This window comes from Pleurodeles waltl, chromosome 3_1 (genome assembly GCF_031143425.1).
Source record: "Pleurodeles waltl isolate 20211129_DDA chromosome 3_1, aPleWal1.hap1.20221129, whole genome shotgun sequence".
In the NCBI taxonomy this organism is placed as follows: domain Eukaryota; kingdom Metazoa; phylum Chordata; class Amphibia; order Caudata; family Salamandridae; genus Pleurodeles; species Pleurodeles waltl.
In genome coordinates this window covers 16,351,933-16,378,227 of record NC_090440.1, presented here as the reverse complement: position 1 = coordinate 16,378,227, position 26,295 = coordinate 16,351,933, and the positions used below count along the sequence as shown (strand labels likewise).

The 26,295-nt window shown below is 46.7% G+C and overlaps 1 protein-coding gene across 5 annotated transcripts in view; it reads right to left on the bottom strand.

Annotated features, from left to right (window-relative positions):
• Positions 1 to 26,295, bottom strand: part of AMBRA1 (autophagy and beclin 1 regulator 1) — a 667,981-nt gene that overhangs the window by 508,258 nt on the left and 133,428 nt on the right. The window lies entirely within an intron of this gene.

The following is a 26,295-nucleotide window of genomic DNA, read 5'->3' as shown; positions in this document are numbered from 1 at the left end:
TAGTGGAGTCTCTTGATGAGAGTGGGGTGGTATAAGGAGTTGAACGCTGCTGAAAGATCAAGGAGGATCAGGGCCCCTGTCTCTCCCCAGTCAAGGAGGATTCTGATGTCATCGGTGGTACCAATCAGGGCAGTCTCAGTGCTGTGGTTCATGTGGAAGCGGAATTGGGAGGTGTCCAGCAGGGAGGTGTCCCACAGGTTGTTTCTTTCCAGGTGTTCGCTGGGTTGGCAGTTAATGGCCTCGGTAGAGAGAGACTGACAGTGTCTGTGGGTCATGCAAATCTTCTTGTGCATGCGAGATGCGAATGGATGTATGAGAGACTGCAAATGTGTGTTGTGCGTTCAAGTGTGTGGGGGGGTCTATGAAGGAATGTGAGTGTGTCTGTGGGTGTGTGCCTCTCAACACCCTACCCTTCAGATTGACTTCTTGCAGTTATAATGAGTTCTGTTTTCCCAAGGATCCTGAAGCAAAGCCGGTACAGCTCCGTATCAAGCTTCCTCTCTGACCAATTACAAGCTATTCCAGACCCAGCATCTGCCAGGGTGGACCCCATAGCACCACATGGGCGGTCTTCTTGAAATCCTGAGGTCTGTGTCCAGCCACACCCACTAAGCTCTCGGGGCTATAAAGGAGTAGACAATCCGCTGTTCTGCCTCTCCCACACTCAAGGCCCACCTATAGTTTTTACAGTTTTCAGTTTACAGTTTATAGTAGGACTGTACAGATTGGACAGGCAGCAGGAGTAAGGGTCTGCCATCCCTCTTTATTAGAAAGGCACATATCAAAACTGATATATACATTTTACCCAGTTAGTGACAGGGAACTCACCAAGACAGAAAACAGACTAACGCTGGGTCAGAGAATACTCTGAGACACACAATACAAACTGAAAAGAAAGACAACGGCACTCCGATCATGACCAAAATACAACACCCAGTGTCCATCAGGACCACATGGACCCCTAACTCTAATCTTACAAACTTCTAAGCTCTTAGTCAATGCTATGGTTAATATGGATAAAACCATGTTTAAGCGTAAAACCTCATGTCAGGAAATCATGGGGTAAGACTGGCCTGGATAGTTATCCTATGCTAAGCTTAACCACTACCCTTACAGACTGAAGAGTAGATCCCGATTCTGATTGCTACATAGGATGGGGGAGCAGAGCCATGAAAATCTAAGAGGCTAGTCAATAACAAAATGTATCCTATGCCCATGTAGGGATGGAGGTAGAGTTAGACGTTCATGTGGTCCTGGACAATATCCGTCTACCATCGGGCTTATTGTTGGCAGGCAGAAACTCGCTGGCCTCTCTTAAGAGACAAGGCAGCGTCCTCATAAACACACCCTTTTACTAGCCCCTTCTTCAGTCTGGCAGATTCCTCAAACACGCCCCTCAACTATCCCCTTCTTCAATCTGCAGTTTCATCCTAAACATGCCCTTCACTAGACCCTTCTTCAATATACCAGATTCCTCAAACATGCCCCTCAACTAGCCCCATCTTCAGTCTGGCAGATTCTTTAAACACACCGCTTCACTGGCCCCTTCTTTGGTCTGGCAGACTCCTTATAAACACACCCCTTCACTAGCCACGTCATCAATCTGGCAGATTCCTCAAACACAACTCTTCACTAGTCCCTTCTTCAATCTGGCAGATTCAACCTAAACATGCAACTTAGCTAGACCCTTCAATCTAGCAGATTCCTCATGGACACACCCCTTCAGTAGCCCCTTCTTCAATCCGGCAGATTCTTCCTAAACACACCTCTTCACCATCCCCTTCTTCAATCCGGCAGATTCCTCAAACACCCCGCTTCACTAGCCCCTTTTTTCGATCTGCCAAATTCTTTAAACACACCTCATTTGCTAGCCTTCTTCTGTGTGGCAGATTTATCAAACGTAACCCTCCAACTAGCCTCTTCTTCAATCAGGCAGATTCCTCATAAACACATCTCTTCACTAGCCCCTTGCTCATTCTGCGATAAGTGGGTGACTGATTAAACAAATGCTTTCCGTCTTGATACAACTAAAACTGATATGGACTCCACCGGATGACAAATCACCACAACTTCAGGAGGCAGCATCGCTGTCACAACTAGAAAAAGAGACTCACACAGACACAACCAGTCAGAAAAGATCTCATGCTAGTGAGGAATGACCCCAGTGATGAAGAAAGTTACCTACTGCGGGTGAGGGGTCGGAGTCTGTTTTATCTTAAACTTGCTCAGAAGACTTAAATAATTAAGTGAGCCGCCTTCTGCATTCCAGAAATGTGTACATGCTCCAAAGTGGCAGTAATTTGGTACTTACTTTCCTCATGACTGCCAGCTTCCAGAATATGCATAAATAGTGATAAAGCGGAATATTTCTTTTCATAAAGCATTGGTCCTTATTTACAAAGTGATATGGTAAAAACGTTGCTATGATTTTCACCAATGTCCGAATTCTAAGAAAGTAATCCGATGAGCAGGTAAGCTAGTTATGCTCTCTGAGACTGAGTTTGTCATACTGTGCAGACTGCCATGCTTCTCCTCATCCAAAGGATATAGAGCCACCCACTATATAAGCGTCCACCTCACTGTGCAGACTGCCATGCTTCTCCTCACCCAAAGGATATAGAGCCTCCCACTATATAAGCTTCCACCTCACTGTGCACACTGCCGTGCTTCTCCTCATCCAAAGGATATAGAGCCTCCCACTATATAACCTTCCACCTCACTGTGCACACTGCCGTGCTTCTCCTCATCCAAAGGATATAGAGCCACCCACTATATAAGCGTCCACCTCACTGTGCAGACTGCCATGCTTCTCCTCACCCAAAGGATATAGAGCCTCCCACTATATAAGCTTCCACCTCACTGTGCACACTGCCGTGCTTCTCCTCATCCAAAGGATATAGAGCCTCCCACTATCTAAGCTTCCACCTCACTGTGCAGACTGCCGTGCTTCTCCTCATACAAAGGATATAGAGCCTCCCACTATATAAGCTTCCACCTCGCTGTGCACACTGCCGTGCTTCTCCTCCTCATCCAAAGGATATAGAGCCTCCCACTATATAAGCTTCCATCTCACTGTGCACACTGCCGTGCTTCTCCTCCTCATCCAAAGGATATAGAGCCTCCCACTATATAAGCTTCCATCTCACTGTGCACACTGCCGTGCTTCTCCTCATCCAAAGGATATAGAGCCTCCCACTATATAAGCTTCAGCCTCACTGTGCACACTGCCATGCTTCTCCTCATCCAAAGGATATAGAGTCTCCCACTATATAAGCTTCCACCTCGCTGTGCACACTGCCGTGCTTCTCCTCCTCGTACAAAGCATATAGAGTCTCCCACTATATACCCTTCCACCTCACTGTGCACACTGCCATGCTTCTCCTCCTCGTACAAAGCATATAGAGTCTCCCCACTATATAAGCTTCCACCTCACTGTGCACACTGCCGTGCTTCTCCTCCTCATCCAAAGGATATAGAGCCTCCCACTATATAAGCTTCCACCTCACTGTGCACACTGCCGTGCTTCTCCTCCCCATCCAAAGGATATAGAGCCTCCCCACTATATAACCTTCCACACATTGCCATGCTCCTTCTCCCCATCCCCAGTATCTAGTTTATCTCCACTATACATGTGCCGACGTCACTGTACACATTGCCATGCTCCTTCTCCCCATCCCCAGTATCTAGTGTATCTCCAATATATATGTGTCGACGTCACTGTACACATTGCCATGCTCCTTCTCCCCATCCCCAGTATCTAGTGTATCTCCAATATATATGTGTCGACGTCACTGTACACATTGCCAAGCTCCTTCTCCCCATCCCCAGTATCTAGTGTATCTCCAATATATATGTGTCGACGTCACTGTACACATTGCCATGCTCCTTCTCCCCATCCCCAGTATCTAGTGTATCTCCAATATATATGTGTCGACGTCACTGTACACATTGCCAAGCTCCTTCTCCCCATCCCCAGTATCTAGTGTATCTCCAATATATATGTGTCGACGTCACTGTACACATTGCCATGCTCCTTCTCCCCATCCCCAGTATCTAGTTTATCTCCAAAATACATGTGCCGACGTCACTATACACATTGCCAAGCTCCTTCTCCTCATCCCAAGGATCTACGGTCTCACCACCATACAAGTGCCGACGTCACTGTACACATTCTCCTTCTCATCCTGATGATGCATGGCCATTATGAAAGTGCCGGCCTCATTATAATAAACACTGCCTCATTCTTGCTCTTCATCACAGGGTATAAAGGTTTCTCTCCAGAAGCACCCACCTCACCACACACATTTCCAGATTCTTTTACCTCATCAAAAAGTAGAGTCTCTCCACTATAGATGTGCCCAACTGATCACAAGAGTTGTCTCATTCTTCCTTCTCCTCATAGGATTGAGGGTCTCTCAACAGAAGCATCTGGCACTGCACACATCTTACTAGAGGCCTTGACAAGAAAGACAATGCCTTCATGTAAAGAAATGGCTCCCTGTTGCAGTTACCCCCCACTTTTTGCCTGATACTGATGCTGACTTGACTGAGAAGTGTGCTGGGACCCTGCTAACCAGGCCCAAGCACCAGTGTTCTTTCACCTAAAATGTGCTTTTGATTCCACAATTGGCACACCCTGGCATCCAGGTAAGTCCCTTGTAACTGGTACCCCTGGTACCAAGGTCCCTGATGCCAGGGAAGGTCTCTAAGGGCTGCAGCATATCTTATGCCACCCTGGGGACCCCTCACTCAGCACAGACACACTGCTTGCCGGCTTGTGTGTGCTGATGAGAACAAAACGAGTAAGTCGACATGGCACTCCCCTCAGGGTGCCATGCCAACCTCACACTACCTATGCAGTATAGATAAGTCACCCCTCTAGTAGGCCTTACAGCCCTAAGGCAGGGTGCACTATACCATAGGTGAGGGCACCAGTGCATGAGCACTATGCCCCTACAGTGTCTAAGCAAAACCTTAGACATTGTAAGTGCAGGGTAGCCATAAGAGTATATGGTCTGGGAGTCTGTCAAAAACGAACTCCACAGCTCCATAATGGCTACACTGACTACTGGGAAGTTTGGTATCAAACTTCTCAGAATAATAAACCTACACTGATGCCAGTGTTGGATTTATTAAAAAATGCACACAGAGGGCATCTTAGAGATACCCCCTGTATTTTACCCAATTGTTGAGTGCAGGACTGACTGGTCTGTGCCAGCCTGCTGCTGAGAGACGAGTGTCTGACCTCATGCGGTGAGAGCCTTTGTGCTCTCTGAGGACAGAAACAAAGCCTGCTCTGGGTGGAGGTGCTTCACACCTCCCCCCTGCAGGAACTGTAACACCTAGCAGTGAGCTTCAAAGGCTCAAGCTTCGTGTTACAATGCCCCAGGGCACTCCAGCTAGTGGAGATGCCCGCCCCCTGGACACAGCCCCCACTTTTGGCGGCAAGTCCAGGAGAGATAATGAGAAAAACAAGGAGGAGTCACTGGCCAGTCAGGACAGCCCCTAAGGTGTCCTGAGCTGAGGTGACCCTGACTTTTAGAAATCCTCCATCTTGCAGGTGGAGGATTCCCCCAATAGGATTAGGGATGTGACCCCCTCCCCTTGGGAGGAGGCACAAAGAGGGTGTACTCACCCTCAGGGCTAGTAGCCATTGGCTACTAACCCCCCAGACCTAAACACGCCCTTAAATTTAGTATTTAAGGGCTCCCCTGAACCTAAGAGATTAGATTCCTGCAACTTACCTGAAGAAGAAGGACTGCTGAGCTGAAAAACCCCTGCAGAGGAAGAACAGAAGACACCAACTGCTTTGGCTCCAGACTTACCGGCCTGTCTCCTGCCTTCCAAAGAAACCTGCTCCAGCGACGCTTTCCAAGGGACCAGCGACCTCTGAATCCTCTGAGGACTGCCCAGCTTCAAGAAAGACTAGAAACTCCCGAGGACAGCGGCACTGCTCCAAAAGAACTGCAACTTTGTTACAAGGAGCAGATTTAAAGACCCCTGCAACTCCCCGCAAGAAGCGTGAGACTTGCAACACTGCACCCGGCGACCCCGACTCGACTGGTGGAGAACAAACAGCTCAGGGAGGACCCTCCGGCGACTCTACGACTGTGAGTAACCAAAGTTGTCCCCCCTGAGCCCCCACAGCGACGCCTGCAGAGGGAATCCCCAGGCTCCCCCTGACCGCGACTGTCTTAGACTCCATTTCCCGACGGCTGGACAAGACCCTGCACCCGCAGCCCCCAGCGCCTAAAGAAACTGAACTTTTGTGCAGGAGTGACCCCCAGGAGGCCCTCTCCCTTGCCTAGGTGGTGGCTACCCCGAGGAGCCCCCCCTTGCCTGCCTGCACCGCTGAAGAGACCTCCTGGTCTCCCATTGAAACCTGAAGGAAACCCGACGCATGTTTGCACACTGCACCCGGCCGCCCCCGCGCTGCTGAGGGTGTACTTTCTGTGCTACTTTGTGTCCCCCCCGGTGCCCTACAAAACCCCCCTGGTCTGCCCTCCGAAGACGCGGGTACTTACCTGCTGGCAGACTGGAACCGGGGCACCCCCTTCTCTCCATTATAGCCTATGTGTTTTGGGCACCTCTTTGACCTTTGCACCTGAACGGCCCTGAGCTGCTGGTGTGATAACTTTGGGGTTGCTCTGAACCCCCAACGGTGGGCTACCTTGGACCAAAAACTCAAACCTGTTAGTGATTTACTTACCTGTGAAAACTAACAATAACTTACCTCCCCCAGGAACTGTGAAAATTGCACTAAGTGTCCACTTTTAAAACAGCTTATTGTGTTTTATGCAAAAAGAATACCTGCTAAAGTAATGATTCAAAGTTCCTAGAGTACTTACCTGCAATACCTTTCAAAAGAGCTATTACATGTAAAATTTGAACCTGTGGTTCTTAAAATAAACTAAGAAAATATATTTTTCTATACCAAAACCTATTGGCTGGATTTGTCTCTGAGTGTGTGTACCTCATTTATTGTCTATGTGTATGTACAACAAATGCTTAACACTACTCCTTGGATAAGCCTACTGCTCGACCACACTACCACAAAATAGAGCATTAGTATTATCTCTTTTTGCCACTATCTTACCTCTAAGGGGAACCCTTGGACTCTGTGCATGCTATTCCTTACTTTGAAATAGCACATACAGAGCCAACTTCCTACACTTCATTGACAAGCATATCATCAGTGACAATGATCAGCAAGACACTTCCTTTAGCCATTTTAGCAGAGGGAGGGTGTATATTCCTGTGGACAAAGTTGACAATCGATGAGCAGAAGTCCCTCCACGCTGTATGGAGCATGGAAGCTGTGGAAGAATCCAAGAAGGAGGCAACACCAGGCGACTGACTTCTGAAGTAAAGATTGGGTCCTTCAACCCTCTTATGTCAAACTCTTCCCCCCCACCTGCGCCAGACCAAAGACCTCCTTACCTTCAGGAAACTTCTCAAGACCTGGCTGTTCAAGCAGTAGCAGCACTACCCCCTCCTCGCCCCCCTCCCCCCCCCCCCCTCAGTGCCTTGAGACCCTCACTAGTGAGCGGTGTGCTTTACACATTCCTGATTGATGACGGAGGACAAGAGGAGCTTAGGCAGCGGCCCCATCTTGGGACTAGCTAAAGTCAGAGGGGTTTACTCTCATGCATGAGAGGCACTTGACAAACATTGCTGTCTATGCTGTCATAAAGATGCTTATATTTTGGTGAAACTGGTACCTCGTGCCATGGAGGGCATGAGACAACACTCTGTGAACACGCAACATCTCTGGAGGAAATGAGACATATGAACGCGCACTATCAGGGCATGATGGATAACTATATGAATACACTATCTCAACATGGGCATGTGGGGGACCCGACTGTACACTCAATCCAACAATGCATACAGTTTGGCTACAGTACATAAACTTCATCCCCCGGGGAAACAAATTGGCTATTGTGTACCGTTTCCACAGTAACGAGCAATCCTGCTCTCCTTCTCTCAAGAAAACGGATGGTTCTTTAGGTCATGTCTCGCTGCGAAACATATCCTTGGAGAGCAGATAGTGAATGACTGAGATGATACGGAAAGACTACTTACTCCCTGGGGGACATGAAATGGCCATGCAAGTGTTTCACAATACTTGACTTCCTGAAGCTCCCCGCTCCCCAGAGATGGGTTCCTCTGCCTGGAAGCACCTTCCTTCCCGCTCTCATCTGCCCCAATTCCTGTGAATTATAGGACAGGCATGTGACCTCTCTGCACTCAATGCTCCAGTTTTCACCAGCCTGCCTATATAAATCAGCAAAACAGGAGAAGGAGGGAGAAAGAAGCTAGGAACAGATGAGAGAAAGATGAATGTCCCCCTATGAGAAGAATGTGACCTGCCTGCAAGACCAGAGGACAATAAAGTTTGAAATGTTTGACCGATTTCAGGAGCTGCCAGCACACTAAAATGGCACTCTTTTTTTATATTAGGGAGTAAAGCTGAGTAAGAAAACACTACCAGTTGAAAGTATCAAATCTAATCAATAAACAAGACCAGGCTAAAGCTGTTCCAAGTCCTCAGTGCTACAAAGCAGGTTCAGGTCACCTTTCTGTAAAGATTCAACTAAACCTGCTGTATAAAGCTGTAGAAGGTAGAACCTCCCACACATTATTTTATGAAGTTTACAAACAACGTACATCTAGTGCTTCACAAATGGAACCAATGCAGCCATTCTGCCTAAGGATCGTGGGTCTCCACACTATAAAAGCGTCCATCTCACTGTGCACACTGCAATGTTCCTTCTCATCCTGAGGACCGAGAATTTCTTCACTATATAAGCGCCCGCCTCATTTAGACATTGCCATGCTCCTTCACCTCATCTCCGGGGTCTCTCCACTATATAAGTGACAGCCTCACTGTACACATCACCATACTTTTTCTCTGTACCCTGAGAATCTACGGTCTCTCTACTAGATAAGAGTCCGCCTCAATACACATTGCCATGTCCCCTGTCCTCATCCTGAGTATCTAGGGGTCTCTCCACTATAAAAGCATCAGCCTCACTGTACACAGTAATGTTCCTTTACATCCAGAGGATCTAGGGTCTCTCCGATATTTAAGTGTTCGCCTCATTATACACATTAGCATGTTCCTTCTCATCCTGAGGAGACTCAAGGTTTAGTGTTTTACCAATTACACTGATTTTAACAATAAAGACAGTACGCCCAACCCCTGACTTTGAAAGGGTGAATAGGTCTCTAGCTGACATCACCAACACAGGCAGCATCAATGCATCCATCAATGAAGTAATTATCAAAGGCAGAGTTAACACACACTTAAACCTGATTCTATTAAAGCACATGGAATGAGAGACCATCAATGACAACCAGCTAAATATAAGGTAAAAAAGAGCCAATCAGTAAACCCTGAAGAGGGCCATTTGTTTTAAATAAAACGCAAGACTTTTAGGATTAACTTGAACAAGCCGCATGATTGGCCAGTTCACGCTCGGTCTCTTCCACTCCATTATAATGCACAGGATCTGCCTCAACGGGGTGTAGCCATCACCCGGCAAACAGCTAATATACTCCCTACCCACAGTAACATGTCACCTTGAGGATTTCAACACTTTAGTGTCGAACCCAATCTGCCTACGAAGCTAGGATGTAATCTAAAATGTACTGGAAAACCATATAAGGAGCAAAAAAATCAGTAACATAAATGAGCGGAAAATGTTTTGCTCCTGTTTGCACTTGACATCTTGGACAAATGTCTAAACTAGTGAGAAGCATTTTGTTCAAAACCTAGGAGTAAGCTCGACTGAGGAACACAAAATGAAGACGTAGATACCATTAATTAACAGGGCCACTGTTTGTTTGCTGGTGTATCTAAAACCATCAAAACAATAACTAATTCACAGGCATGGTGTAAAAATATACAACTATACAGACAGGCAAATGTTCTTCAATATCGAGGAAACACTGAACTCTAGAAAGCTCTTTCGGAGTACCAGGCTACACAACCGATCAGCTGAAGCTTAACGCGGATAAAACTGAGATTGTGTTTTTTTTTTAAAACAACCTGCAAAGGTGGATCCCCTCCTTTTGGCCGGCAGAAATGGGCTCTCCCCAGTGCCCAAAAATGCGGTCAAAAGCCTTGGGATACTCATGGATGAGGATTTATCTATGAAGCCCCAGATCGGTGCAGTCACCTTAGCCTGCTTTTTCCAACTTCGGAAAACAAAGGATGTCAGGAAATAGTTCACAGAAGAAGCCATTATTCAGATCATTATTGTACTAGTCAAGTCCCGGAGTGATTACGCCTATTCCCTCTGTATGGGACAGCCACAGAAGCTGAACCAAAAGTTACAAATGGTCTAAAATCAGGCAACCAGGCTGGTGTGGTGCCAGCCTAGATCTGGTCATATTACTTCCTAATTGAAAAAACGACACTGGCTCCCAGTAGTTCAGAGGACCTCCTTTTAAATTTAATGCAATATCTTTAAATCCTTATACAGGAAGAGCCCCACATTTTTTATCATCGACAATCCGTAAATATACGCTCAAAAGTAGTCTTAGATCTCACCAAAACCTCCTCTCGGTCCCAAGATTTAACAGGAAAAGCCTTGGCGGCGCCAGATCTGCTGTGATAGCCCCAAAATGATGGAATGCCTTCCCCAGGAGATCACAGCGTCCACCTACCTTCATGGGATTCAGGCGAGTGTTGAAAACCTAGTTACTCAGACGGGCGCACGGCTAAAGCGAGGTTCTTCGGCACCGCTGCTTCAGCGCCTCGAAACTGTAGCTGGGGTGTCTGAGCGCTTTACAAAACTGCTATAACATAACTCCCACATTTAAGTCGGATCTCAGTTGTTGAGTGGGCTTTCATTTACAGACCAATAATACACTATTTAAAAAATTAGTGCAGCAGCCAGTTTTATTTCTCAGGTCTTTGTACGTTCACTTCCACAGCTGGACCTTTCCTTCTCTTTATAATCAGTAATTTGTGTGGTTTATGCCTTAAACATTCAGTTCAAACACTCATTAAGTTATCTTATGATGTAATAGGTGCTGCTTAATTGATATGAATGATATATCTGCAACATTACACATCTATCATTATTAAGAGGCTATACTCTGGTGGTTTGTGGTGTCCGCTCCCCCCTTCTTTTGCCAATCTTACTGTTTTTAGCACGTGCACTATGAGAACAGCAAATGGGACCCATGTCTGCACATGTAATGGACATGGTCATTTATACTTTCCTTACATGGGGCAAACATCTCTAGATATATTTAGGGGGATCACCATGTTTGCTGTTTTTTTTTCTCTCTCTCTCGTCCTCTACTACTGTTATATATGTACATTTTTTACTACTTTGAGTCGCAACATATACATTACTCTACCTCTGGACATTGACTTGTCGGAGAATTACTGGATATATACGCTCAGTTTCGAGGACATCAGGAGATTAGAGCATTCACGTTTATGTTTTCATTATTTACTATTTATTTTACACTTTTTGCTATATGCACGGTAGATATATTAACATTATTAGCAGACTGTGACTATCTAGTAGGTCGGACTACTCTCATGCCCTAGGTGGCACTCTCATATTACTACATGGTTTTACTACCAAATGGGCTCTCTATACATGTGTTTGATCACCTTTCTGTGCGTAGGTACACCTGGACATGGTTTTAAGACGCCTTATATCATATAGACTTGTTAAATAGAATGGCTCTGTAGTACATTTACGTGAGTCCCCTCAGTACTTGCGTAACACCTGGGGGGGGGGGGGGATTGTTCAAAATTCAGTTTGTGGCTCCCCTCAGATTCCAGAACTTTCCATCACCGAAATGTGAGGGAAAAAATAGTTGTTTTGCCAAATTTTGAGGTTTGCAAAGGATTCTGGGTATCAGAACCTGGTGACAGCCCCACAAGTCACCCCATCCTGGATCCCCTTGGTGTCTAGTTTTAAAAAATGTACAGGTTTGGTAGGTTTCCCTAGGTGCCAGCTGAGCTAGAGGCCAAAATCCACATTTAGGCACTTTGCAAAAAAACAGGTCAGTTTTCGTTGGGAAAATGGGATGTGTCCATGTTGTGTTTCCAGTTGCGGCCACCAGGCCTACCCACATAAGTGAGGTACCATTTTTTTATTCAGGAGACGTGGGGGAACACAGAATAGAGGAACAAGTGTCATTGCACCTTGTGTTTCTCTAAATTTTTTCCTTCCAAATGTAAGACAGTGTGTAAAAAAAGACGTCTGTTTGAAAAATGTCCTGTAATTCACATGCTAGTATGGGGACCCCGAAATTCAGAGATGTGTGAATAACCACTGCCTCTCAACACCTTATCTTGTGCCCAGTTGGGAAATATGAAGGTTTCTTTGATACCTATTTTGAACTCTCTATATTTCAGCAAATGAATTGCTGTATACCCGGTATACAATGAAAACCCACTGCAAGGTGCAGCTCCTTTATTGGCTCTGAGTACCTAGGGGTCTTGATGAACCTACAAACCCTGTAAATCCCCGCAACAGAAGAGTCCAGCAGACGTAACTGTATATTGCTTTTGAAAATCTGACATGGCAGGAAAATGTACAGAGTAAAACGTGGAGAGAAACAGCTATTTTTTTTCACCTCAATTTCAATATTTTTTTTATTTCAGCTGTTATTTTCTGTAGGAAAACCTTGTAGGATCTATACAAATGACCCCTTGCTGAAATCAGAATTTTGTCTCCTTTTTTTAGAAATATTTAGCTGTCCAGGACCCAGCATTGGTTTCACACCCATTTCTGTCACTACCTGAAGGAGGCAAAAAGCACAACAAAAAATAGTAAAAATGGGGTATGTCCCAGTAAAATGCCAAAATTGTGTTGAAAAATGTTGTTTTCCAATTCAAGTCTGCCTGTTCCTGAAAGCTGTGAAGATGGTGATTTTAGCACCGCAAACCCTTTGTTGATGCCATTTTCGGTGGGGGGGGGGGGGGGGGGGGGGGGGGGGATCACAAGCTTTCTTCAGCAGCCATTTTTTCTCCCTTTTTTAAAAAAAAAAAAAAAAAAAAAAACGAAATTTGGACTGTATTTTGGCTCATTTCTTGGTGTCCTCCTGGGGAACCTACAATCTCTGGGTACCTTTAAAATCCCTAGGATGTTGGAAAAAAAGGACACAAATTTGGCTTGGGTAGCTTATGTGGACAAAAAGTTATGAGGGCCTAAGTGCGAACTGCCCCAAATTGCCAAAAGGCTCAGCACAGGAGAGGGAAAAGGCCTGGCAGCGAAGGGGTTAAGGCCTGGCAGCGAAGGGGTTAAGGCCTGGCAGCGAAGGGGTTAAGGCCTGGCAGCGAAGGGGTTAAGGCCTGGCAGCGAAGGGGTTAAGGCCTGGCAGCGAAGGGGTTAAGGCCTGGCAGCGAAGGGGTTAAGGCCTGGCAGCGAAGGGGTTAAGGCCTGGCAGCGAAGGGGTTAAGGCCTGGCAGCGAAGGGGTTAAGGCCTGGCAGCGAAGGGGTTAAGGCCTGGCAGCGAAGGGGTTAAGGCCTGGCAGCGAAGGGGTTAAGGCCTGGCAGCGAAGGGGTTAAGGCCTAGCAGCGAAGGGGTTAAGGCCTGGCAGCGAAGGGGTTAAGGCCTGGCAGCGAAGGGGTTAAGGCCTGGCAGCGAAGGGGTTAAGGCCTGGCAGCGAAGGGGTTAAGGCCTGGCAGCGAAGGGGTTAAGGCCTGGCAGCGAAGGGGTTAAGGCCTGGCAGCGAAGGGGTTAAGGCCTGGCAGCGAAGGGGTTAAGGCCTGGCAGCGAAGGGGTTAAGGCCTGGTCCAAAATTATCATATATCTGGAAACTATCATTCACGTTCTACGTACTCATGCCAGAGTGCTGGGGTCTTCATTTGAAACTCATCAAGTTTGTATTCATTTATCATACAAAGATCTGAGCAATTAAACAGGCTGCTGCACCAATGTTTTTTTTTAAACAGTTTATTATTGAGATAGCAACTGAACAAACTGCTTCACAAAATAACCCAGCATTCAGCTTTTACTTCTGCATTACCTCCCTTCAATTAGCTTGCTTCATGTCTCCTTCTAAAAACTGTATTTTCTTTTCAAGGGACCAGTATTTTCTCCAGTGACCACCGCTTAACTATACCTCCTACAGGCAGGAAAAACTCCTGCTGAGATGCAGACAGTCTGTAGGGGATTTCACCTTTATCCTCAATTCTATCTACATTTATCTCAACAAATGGATAGACGGAGGGATGGTAACTGCCTGCACACTCCCCTAACCCAGAACCTCAGAGGGGTGGTACTGGATGTTGCTATTGGTCTCAGAGTCGCACGAGGACAAGTCAATGGCCTTCCTGTCGAGGGACGCCTGATCCTACCACCTGAGGTTCTAGTAGTGCCTTGACGCCTTGCTTTGCATTCTTTAATGTTTCAATGACAGCCCTGGTCAACCTACGTTTATGGCTTGCATACATGTGGAATAAGAGTGAACACAGTTAATCTATCAATGGAAACCTCCAAAGATCCCACTGACGTATGAAGAAAAAAACGACCACGTTGGATCATTCACTAGGCTGGAAGGCCATGGGGGAAAACGTTGGCACTGCAGGCAGTCCAGGGAGGGAGATGACCACCCATATGTCATCTCAGGAGGACTGCAGAGGGTCCAGGCAGAGAGATGAGTAGTCTCTGACCTCCTGCTCTCATGAAGCTCCACATCTGAGGCCACCTACAGGCAGACGAGGGCACTGCAGGAGGTCCAGGCAGAGAGGTGATCACCCATATGTGACCTCTGGGGGACACCTGCAGGCAGACGAGGGCACCGCAGGAGGTCCAGGCAGAGAGGTGATCACCCATATGTGACCTCTGGGGGACACCTGCAGGCAGACGAGGGCACTGCAGGAGGTCCAGGGAGAGAGGTGACGACCCACCCATATGTGGTCTGGTCTCAGGAGGACACCCGCAGTCAGACAAAGGCCCTACAGAAGGTCCAGGCAGAGAGATGAGCAGCCTCTGACCTGCTGCTCTCATAAAGCTGCACATCTATGACCTCAAGAGGCAGACAAGGACACTGCAGGACGTCCAAAGAGAGAAGGGACCACCCATATCTGGTCTCAGGAGGACACCTGCAGGCAGATGAGGGCAATGCAGGAGGGCCACACAGAGATGTCACTACCCATCTGTGGTCTTAAGAGGACAACTGCATACAGATGAGGGCATAGCAGGAGGTCCAGGCAGAGAGATGAGCATCCCCCGACCTGCTGCTCACTGGAATCTGCGCATCTGTGGTCTCAGGGGGACACCTGCAGGCAGACAAGTGCACTGCAGGAGGTTCAAGCAGAGAGATGAGCATCCTCCGACCTGCTGCTCCCTGGAATCTGAGCATCTGTGGTTTCAGGGTGGCACCTGCAGACAGACGAGGGCACTGCAGGAAGTCCAGGCACAGAGGTGACCACCCATCTGTGGGCACATGAGGACACCTGCAGCCGTCAGCTGTAGTAGGGTTTATGAAGGAAGCACAGACTTTTTAAAAAGTGCTCTCACGAATAAGGAGCCAATGTCAACCCAGAAGAGCTCAGAAACAAAGTAAAAAACGAATGCAACCGCCTCCGGAAGTACATTAAGCATAAACCCCTTAAGGAGGAAAGGCAGAACATTCACAGGTGCAAAAGAAGGGGCAGGGTCTGGAAATAGCATTGATTTCAGCGTGGATAGGCTGTTCTTGGTCATAAATTAACTCCAGAGCTGTAACTTTTAGGAGGGGCATGGACTACAGAGGACCTCGGAAACATGAACAGGGGGAGAAAAAAAGAGAGAGGGAGGAGAGAAAGATGTGGGTGGGGGGGGTGAGACAGACGGAAAGAGAGAGGGAGGGGGAAAAAGGTGTGTGAGAATTGGAAAGAGGGGAGATGAAAAGAGCGAGGGGAGAGATGAAAAGAGCGAGGGGAGACAGAGGTAAAGAGCGAGGGAGGAGAGAGACAGAAAGAGAAAGGAAACGAGAGTGGGTGGGGTAAGACGTGTGTGAGTGAAAGAGCTGGAGAGGGAGAGAGAGAGAGGAACCTGGGGGGTTGGAAAGGTGGATGGGGTGAGAGGGTGTGTTGGTGGGTAGAGGTCTGGCTCAAGTGAAGTCTGGGGCTTTGAAAGTTATTCTAACAAGGGTGAAACTAGCGGTACGTACTGGGTATTTTCCTTGAAATTAGAAGTGCGGTTACTGACACATAACTAATCCTGCACACTCGAGGCCAAGTGCCCTTTGGTGCTGCTGCACAAACCACATCACTCAAACACGAGGAACCACAGAGCATTTGTGTTGTACTGAGAAGAGCAGGCTTCCTAGCTGCGGATCTCAGGAATACTGTCCTTCTGTGGTCCAAGGGAGACCCCTGCGGGCAGATAGGGGTGCTGCAAGAGCTACAGATGCTAGAAAATGCTGCCCAGTGAAAGGGACTGCAGGAAATACAGATGCAAGGAAAAGCTTCACTGGCCTGCAGCTCACAGGAAGGTTTTGCATCGGTATATCAAGGGAGACCCGTGCAGGTAGAGAGGAGGGCTGCAAGAGCTACAGATGCTAGAAAATGCTGCCCAGTGAAAGGGACTGCAGGAAATACAGATGCAAGGAAAAGCTTCACTGGCCTGCAGCTCACAGGAAGGCTGTACTTCTGTGTATCAATGGAGACCCCTGCGGACAGATAGGGGGGCTGCAAGAGCTATACATGCTAGTAAATGCTGCCCAGAGAAAGGAACTGGAAGAGATGCAGATACAAGGAAACGCTGCCCTGAGCAGCAGCTCACAGGAAGGCTGTTCATGGGTGGACAAAGGAAGACCCCTGCAGGCAGAGAGGGGGGGCTGCAAGAGATACAGATACAAGGAAATGCTTCCCTGGCCTGCAGCTCACAGGAAGGCTGTGCATTGGTGTATCAAGGGAGACCCCTGCAGGTAGAGAGGAGGGCTGCAAGAGATACAGATACAAGGAAATGCTTGCCTGACTTACAGCTCACAGGAAGGTTGTACTTCTGTGGATCAAGGAAGACCCCTGCAGAAAGAAAAGGGGGGTTGCAATGGATACAAATAAAAGGAAATGCTGCCCTGGCCTACAGCTCACAGGAAGGCTGTGCATCGGTGGACTAAGGAAGACCCCTGCAGGCAGAGAGGGAGGCTGCAAGAGATGCTGAGAGAAGGATATGCTGCCGCAAGCTGTGACTCCTAGGAAGGCTGTGCACTGATGGATCAAAGACACCTGCACGCAGAGAGGAACTACAAGAGCTGCAAACAAGGAAATGCTGCCCACAGCTGCAGCTCCCAGGAAGACACTGCATCAGTGGATCAAGAAAGACCCCTGCAGGAAGAGAGAGGGACTGCATGAGGTCTAGATAGACGGAAATGCTACCCAAGCTGCGGATCACAGAAAGGCTGGGCACGGATGGATCAAGGGAGACACCTGCAGGCAGAGAGATGGGCTGCAAGAGCTGCAGATACAAGGACATACTGCCATGGGCTGCGGCTCACAGGGCTGTGGCTCAAGGAAGACCCCTGCAGGCAGAGAAGGGGACTGCAAGAACTACAGAGAGAAGGAAATGCTGCTCCAAGCTATGGCTTACAGGAACGCTGTGCATCGGTGGATCAAGGAAGACATCGGCAGGCAGAGAGAGGGACTGCAAGAGATGCAAGGAGAAGGAATGTTGCCAAGGGCTGCAGTTCACAAGAAGGCTGAAAGTATGCGGGCTAAGGTACACCCCTGCAGTCTAAAAGAGGAACTGCAGGAGCTGCAGAGGGAAGGAAATGCTGCACTGACCCGCAGCTCCCAGGAAGGCTGTGCATCGGTGCATCAAGGAAGACACCTGCAGGCAGAGAGGAGGACTGCAAGAGCTGCAGAGAGAAAGAAATGCTGCTCCAAGCTACGGCTCACAGGAAGACTGTGCGACAGTGGATCACGTAAGCCATCTACAGGCAGAGACATGGACTGCACAATGTCTAGAGAGAAGGAAACGCTACTCAAGCTGCTGATCACAGGAAGGCTGGCAACTGATGGATCAAGGGAGACCCCTGCAGGCAGGGACATGGACTGCAAGAGCTGCAGAGAGAAGGAAATGCTGCTAAGGGCTGCAGCTCAAGGAAGACCCCTGCAGGCAGAGAGAGGGACTGCAAGAGCTGCAGATACAAGGACATACTGCCAAGGGCTGCGGCTCAAGGGAGACCCCTGCAGAAAGAGAGAGGGACTGCAAGAGCTGTAGAGAGAAGGAAATGCTGCCAAGGGCTGCAGCTCACAGGGCTGAGGCTCAAGGAAGACCCCAGCAGGCAGAGAGAGGGACTGCAAGAGCTACAGAGAGAGGGAAATGTTGCGCCAAGCTACGACTCACAGGAAGGGTCCTCAACCAAGGATATCACATCCCTCATCCTTCTCCACCTATCAAAACTCTCTGTCATTGTCTCCCACCCCACCCTAAACCAAGAAGTTCATGAAGCAGGCATCCAGGGACTCGCCCTTGAAGGGATCTGCCCTTCCTCACCGGAACAACCCAAACCGTCAACACAACATCTGATTTGCAGAGTCCCGCAAGCCCAACGCTTTCAACATGTACAAGACCCTGCCGGCCGATGTTAGAAGAGCCAGCAACACAAACATTCTGATTACACCGACAGCACACAACTGATGCTGTTCTTCTTGAAAAAAAACACCGACAACCAGAAACAAATTCACCTTTGAGATCTGCTATTCCTTTGGAAATTGTTCTCATTTACTTCAGGGACTTGTTAACTCCAAGCACCCCCCAGTGCCAGGAGCAGATGTTGACTACAAAACGTAAATTATCCCCAAAATGAGGGTCTTCCACAAACATGGCTGGCTCGTTTCATTTCGCATTTGCAGTGTGACTGCTGGTGAATAGATGAACGAGTAGCGGCGTCAGCACAATGTTCTTGTTATAACTTGTTTAACTTGCTCGGTTTCTTTTGTAGAGTGTTATTTACTAGAGGTGGAAAAGTGTCAAGGACACGTGAGGTGGACAGGACCTGAATCAATGTATGTATTCTTGACTATAGGAAAGGGTTTTCTTTTCCGACATTCTAAGAAAAGGTCGCAAGGAATAAACAATAATCCCTTTTGCAATGTGTCAATAAAATTTGAATATGTATTGGAACCCAAACAAAACAATATTCACAAACTGGACACAGTAATGTGTGACCACACATTGCACATGGGGCAACGATAGTAAACAAAATACACACTGGGGTTTGACTCAAAATGAAGTTGGCACGAATAACAAACCTTTGTTTGCCTTCAAACGAGGGAAAAATGTACGAGCCAATGTATTGGCTCAGGGCCGTACGCCTGCTCACCTGACCCGTGATGGCACTGTAATTTACCACCTTTCTCAGGATACTGCAATAGTGGAGGCTGGGAGGCTTGTGATGTGACCACTGAGAGCAAAGAATTCCCACATAACAATAACCATGTCTTCTCGGAGATTACAGCATCTGCAGCGAGCAGCACCGATGTCATCCGCATTGTCCGAAGCCGATGAGGCCTGTGGACGTGGGACAAACCCAACAACAGCTCATGCTCTGGGTCAGCACCAATCATAATGCAGATGACTTACGATGGATGCTGTGGAGAAACGAGTAAGAATCCCGTAGCACGGATATCAATTCTATAAGGAACTCGGGAGAACGTCAGTGGATACATCTTCTGAACTCGGTTCTTCGTGAGCGAGGAAATCAAGGAACGGGTGCAGTTTTCACCGGTGGATGAGTTTTGACACCGGTGGATTGCTCGCCCTGGTTCCATAACTCATGTCTTGTCTCTATCACACTGTTCTATGGTTAAGTGCTCAGTGCAATACATCACCTGCCCACTGCGCGTACACGGCCTGCTCTACCTGCATCACCCGTTACACGGCAGCTGGTCACCACTGGACTGGGATACTCGCTTTTTTCTTTCATACATCAGTGTATACAGGAGCGAGTACCCGGACGTATACAACTGCCTTCACACAATCCGTCAGGTTATGCATACAATTTAAGCAGAATTGTCAGAACAGACTAACAGTGACCGCATCACCACCGTCATTCCGCAGCATCCTGTAGGAGAAAGCGCTATATTAGATCTACAGGTAGAAAGACTATTGCTCATTTTGGAATATGTGTTAAACGTTATGAAAAAACACATTTCAAGACGACTGCCCATTATGATTGGATGATTAAGCATAAAAAAGCCAAACCACCTCGGCAAAGGCAGTACCTCTGCACCCGCACTTGATAGGCAAGGCCTATTGCCTTTGTCAATGGTAACGTGGATGAACTGAAAGGGTAAGTGACACGGATGCTCTGGAAAGCACCTGACTGTGGAGGGACTTTATTAGGGACGCGGGGAGGGACACAGTGAGAGGACAGTTTGTTGTTAAATAAACCACTAGGGTGTACATAGGTCCCTAAAAGGTGGCTGACTCTGTCTGTACAACCAGCAGTGTTGTTGATGGGATTAAATGATGGATGAAAAGGAACCGGCACATCCGAGGGTATCCCCCGACCAGTGAGTGCACCCGCAGCCCTCCCTCCCTACACTCATGAGGAGGGGGGCGCTTACCTGAGCAAGGCAGAGCTGCGGGCAATGCAGAGGTTGAGTGCATCTGCAGCCCCCCATGGAATCACAAGGAGAGGGGCCTACCTGCCTCCAGTGCGGTGGGTGAGGGCACCTGCAGCACCCCCCTCCCCACCGTGGACTCACACGGAGGGTGTGGGGGGAGCTAACCAAGCACAGCCGAGCTGCCGCAGTGTAGGGTGCAGTGGCATGCAACACAGTGATGCAGAGTAGATTCAAGTGGTGTACAGTGGATTGGCATGGAGTGCAGGGGAGTAAAGCTGAGTGGTGCAGAGTAGAATGCACTGGTGTAGAGTGTACTGGCAAAGAGAGGAGTGGCGTAGAGTACAGTGAGACAGAGTGGAGTTATGCAGAATGGAGTGGCCTAAATAGGAGTGGTGTAGAGTGCAGTGGCAAAGAGTGCAGTGGTGTTGAGTAGAGTGGTGCAGATTGCAATAGCATCGAGTAGAGTGGTGCTGAGTAGAGAGGCATAGAGTGAAGCGGTATAGAGTGAAGAGGAATAGAGTGCAGTGGTGTGGAGTGGTGCAGAGTAGAGTGCAGTGGTGTGGAGTGGTGCAGAGTAGAGTGCAGTGGCGTGGAGTGGTGTAGAGTGCAGTGGCGTGGAGTGGTGTAGAGTGCAGTGGCGTGGAGTGGTGTAGAGTGCAGTGGCGTGGAGTGGTGTAGAGTGCAGTGGCGTGGAGAGGTGCAGATTAGTGCCGTGGTGTGCAGTGGTATAGAGTGCAATGGTGCCGAGTAGAGTTGTGCAGATTGCACTGGCATTGAGTGGTGTAGAGTGCAGTGGTGTACAGTGCAGTGGTGTAGAAAGCAGTAAAGTAGAGTGGTGCACAGTAGAGTTCAGTGGTGTGGTGTAGAGTGAAGCGGTGTAGAGTGCAGTGGTGTAGAGTGCAGTGGTGTAGAGTGGTGCAGAGTAGAATTCAGTGGTGTAGAGTAGAGGGCAGTGGTGTGGTGTAGAGTAGCGTGGAGTGGTGCAGAGTAGTGCTGTGGTGTGCAGTGGTATAGAGTGCAATGGTGGTTAGTAGAGTTGTGCAGATTGCAATGGCACTGAGTAGAGTGGTGTAGAGTGCAGTGGTGTAGAGTGCAGTAGGGTAGAGTGGTGCAGAGTAGAGTTCAGTGGTGTGGAGTAGAGTAGAGTGCAGTGGTGTGGTGTAGAGTGGAGTGGAGTAAAGTGCAGTGGAGTGGAGTAAAGTGCAGTGGCGTGGAGTGGTGTAGAGTGGACTGATGCAGAATGGAGTACTCATGGTATGGTAGCACTGTTGTTGCACGGACGTACAGATTTGCAAATAAAAGTACCAGCGCACAAACGTGTGGAGATGGTTCACCTAGTGTATTGATTTATTTTGATCATATTCAAGTATTTCTTTCAAACGTACTTTAGAATTAACAAAAACATGATTCATTTGTGCGTTTCTAATACTGATATATTCTGAAATAATTGAAAGTTCATTTAAATGTTGTTGTGATCTAGAAAAATACGCTTTCATACCCCCAGAATCCAGCAAGGTTGTCACGAAAATCCTCTCACTTTGAAGTCAGAGAAAGATAAGTAAACATCAAGCTCCCTCCGAAGACTGAGATCTCTGTCCAAATGGACAGTAAATGTGACAAGATAGGAACAAGATTTCTAGGCCATTTACAGAAAGGAGCACGTGTGCAAAAATAAAAGGAGGGGTACTGTGAAAAGGCTTTAGTCCTTGGGAGGGACAAACTCACACTGGACAGCCTAAAGCAGATAAATCCAACAAATAGAAAGACAGAAAATGTGAGTTACAAACCGCAAAGGCAATGGTAAGCAATAGGCAAAATGCATTCCCAGGGAAGCTTTCTGAATTTCCTCAGGAAGTCTTTGGCAAACCAGACAGCTGTGCTGTATGATAAGCTTTAGCCTAAAGAGTGTACGCTAAATGTAACAATTTGACCCTATTTATTATACTCTCAGAATGCACCCATATTATAAACAAATACACCCATATATTGGGGATTGTTTACTTTCAAAATAAAATATTCACCAAAACAATCTGCAATATGAAAAAAAATATTTTGCTGAAACAATGTGCAACTCCAACAACCATTTCTCTGGCGCATCATTTAGTAAAACATGTTTGATGCATGCCATTATTCATCAAAAAGATTACTGTCGCAGAATCATTTTTAAGCCATTATAGGCACCATGAAACAAACCTGGGTCCAATTCTTAAAGAAAGTCACAAAAAAGTATTCACAGGTTTTACATCCTTGCATTGGTGCACATTTACAAACAAGAGATTACAGAACTAGGTCTGGAAACGGTACTCTTAGCAGACGATTGCGAATATTTTCAGATGAGCAAATACATAGGAATATTTGCTCACGCAAAATCTGCTAACCAATGCAAACTCACTTTCCCTATAACCCTTCCTCCCCACACCGTGGAAAATGTTTTACCCTGCCCTTGGCAGGAGTAAATTCTCAACCTATTCCAGTGTGGGAAAAGATTGGAGAGGAGTTTGTTAAAATCCTTAGAGTTAGTTTATGGGTGCGCAAAGACTTGCTTCAGATGCGACGCTACTCGCTGACATGAAAGACGGGAGACCGACAGCAGACTTATCATGGTCTCTGGACTCCCTTACGAGCCATACCATACTATGTACATTTGTCCTATATCCTTGAAAATTTGAGTCTTTTAATACATATAATACCCCTAATATTGTTAAAGCCTTGAAAAAGTCAAGGATGACGAAACACGTGTCGGCTGTTTTCTCTCAACTGTGAAAATTGCTTTGGCTTTTAAACCATTTGCCTAGTGTATTTCATTGGATCAGGTTACCAACTTCTGTGACATAGTACTAAGGAATAAATGGCTTGCACTAGGATCCCGAGATGTGCCGTGGTTTTCTTCATGGTGCGCAAAGACTTGCATGGCACGTGAACCCCAGGGCTACGGCTTCCCACATACTTTCTGTCCTTGCATGTAGATTTGGGGAAAGATGGCAAAATAAGAGCCTTGCCAGAATGCAAATCCTGACTTAACACAAGCTCTAACATAATCAGAGAACCATTATCAGATCTCTGATGGAATGAGAACTCTGCCATCATTTGCCAAGCCCACGTCAGGGTGCCAAAGTGACAAGTGTTTTTTTGTTTTAACACAACAGAGATTACTGAGCATCCCACCCCTAGGACAAGTAGATATTTTATAAAATTCCACACCCTGATTTTCCATGACAAAAAGCATTCTATAATACTATAATGTGTATATGTATAAATGTGTGAGTCAGTCCATATGATAGCGAAAGGGTTAACTGACATCTATAATTTAATTTGAACAAACTCAATGCAAAGCACTATAAAAGAACAAACTGGATACATATTCAATAGGTGACCTCTCTATTTTGCACCCCAAAATGAACCTCCTGAGGTGGCCCTCTCATTCAAATACAAATGATATGGTTCATCCCAATGTTTCCAGCCAATAAAGTACAGCACAGATAAACAAAAAGCAAACCTATGTCTTTTCATGCAGGTGATGTACACAGCTCTAATATTTACAGAATTTCTCAGAACTATACCTTGTTCTAAGGAGACACTGTGCAGGAGGTCAACAATCTCCTCCATTTTGGGCAGTAGGGCAGATCCGCTATACATTTCTATTCAAGTGGATCTCGCTCCACAGTTCTATTACCCCCTCATAGTGATCTTCAGTACAGAGTGCTGGCTGGCCGTGTGGTGCCACCCCAGTCTTGCTGCCTCTAAAGACCGCCAACCGAACGTACTTTGTTCCATAAGACTCAGCCCTTCATTTAATGTGAAACTGTCTCCCAGACACCTTCTTTACTCTGAATCTGAACAGATGGCATCAAGCCGAGAATTCAGACAACAATGTTTAGTTATGTTTAACCAAACTGATGGGATACAGAAGTGTAACTTATTCCATGTGTATGATACTGGATAAGATGTTGACATGTTCTGGATGATCATCTTCACTGGACAGGTTATGACTGGCATGCACATTATTTGTTGTTATAAGGACTGACATCCTTACAGTTTAGCTTGTGGTTTACTCCACATCGCACTGAAGCCCATCAACGTCGTTTTTTGTTTGTGATTCACTTTATGAAGAAAGCAGACTGGCAATCAGCTTTTATCAATAGCTCTGATGTTTCACTTAATGTTGCTTAGCAAAATAATGTTTCTATTTTAGTCTTGAAAACGCAAGAGTTTGCGAATGTGGTTGTTATGTCCTTTTTGTTTTAATAAAAAAATTTAAAAAAACTCAGTTAAACAGGATCCAACTGGATTTTGGTCATTTTTACTGAATACTGGCAAAATTATTTTAGGCATTATCAAATTAATTGAAATGGTGAATACTGAAGCTCCCCATTTTCCTATGATTATTAACAATATAATTTGCATTTCAGTGAGCAAACGTAAAGCTACACTTAACATCTGAACTAATATCTGAAGTGTCCTATACAGTTATTGTGTAACTCCCTTCATCCTCTATGTCTATGCAGATAGCACTAGAACGTGGCCGGCAGTGATCCACTGGTTTTAAAACAAAACAAACACACAGTGTCTTCAGCTGAATTAACATAATAAAGCAAACTCCAAGGGAGCCCGTAGACCCAGTTTAGACCTGGAGGGAAGCATTACATTAGCTTCACAGTAACTCTGCCCTGAAGGTGACATTAAGTAACTGGGGTCCAAACGCAGTCGACATTTGCAACAGCAAATCTCGGCTTATGATTTATTACATGATATTCACAAATGTTTTTGTATTATCCAGTTTGCGTACCAAAACCGTAAAAATATTACCCCTATGCTGTTTTCTTTCCTGGGTTTCACATGCGCTGTTCACTGGCACTTGATCACGAGCACTTCGTGTTCACTTCTTTTTATTCACTGCACTTATTTTAGATAAATGTGAAAGCTGTAATATGTTTTTGTATTCAATGATCTTTAATTACAACTGCAGTGTTTCTTATTTATCATGTTTATTGAATTGTGATTTTAACTGATACCTGTTGAGAAGTTGTTCAGGATCTCATTCAGCTGAACTGACTTCATGGCATCTCCGTTGAAAGCACTGAGCCTTTTCTGAGCAGGCAGTGCTGATGGCACCAGCCCAGGAAAGTTCTTGTTTTTCAAAGACAGATTATGGTAAAAAAAAAAAAAAAGAAGAAGAAATGACTCTTAACTTGCTCTCTCCCAGCATGTGGTAGTCATTTCTCTGGTAGTCCCACCAGGACAATCTTTGTTGTTACGTCCACTCTAAAAAGAGCAGTATCTGAGGTACCCTAAAAAGAGCAGTATCTGAGGTACTGGGACAGACATCCCAATATCCAACAGGTTGTCAATCAAAGGTTTACATCAACAAAGCCAACATAGACTCCACTGTGAGAATCAGGCAGTTCGCCCGACTCACAGAGCAAGAAAATCTTGAGTCTGGGGGACCGGATCCACCTCGCTATCAAAGCCAGAGAGGACAGTTATTGATACATGTACAGAAGGGTCAGTGTGTCCGAGAGTACAAGAGAGTGCAAGTGTCAATCAACAAAAAAAAGGGACTTCACTGAGCTCGTCCACAAACCGTTTAAAAGTAAGAGAGGAACTCCATTTGGAAACGTTTCCTCCATCGAGGAAAAAAACAGGGCACTACGGCCAATACATGTACACAATGTTTTTTTGAGGTTTTGTTCCCCTGAGGAGTTACAGCTCCCACATGAACTCACTGCAAAGCCTCACACTGAGGGTCACTCTC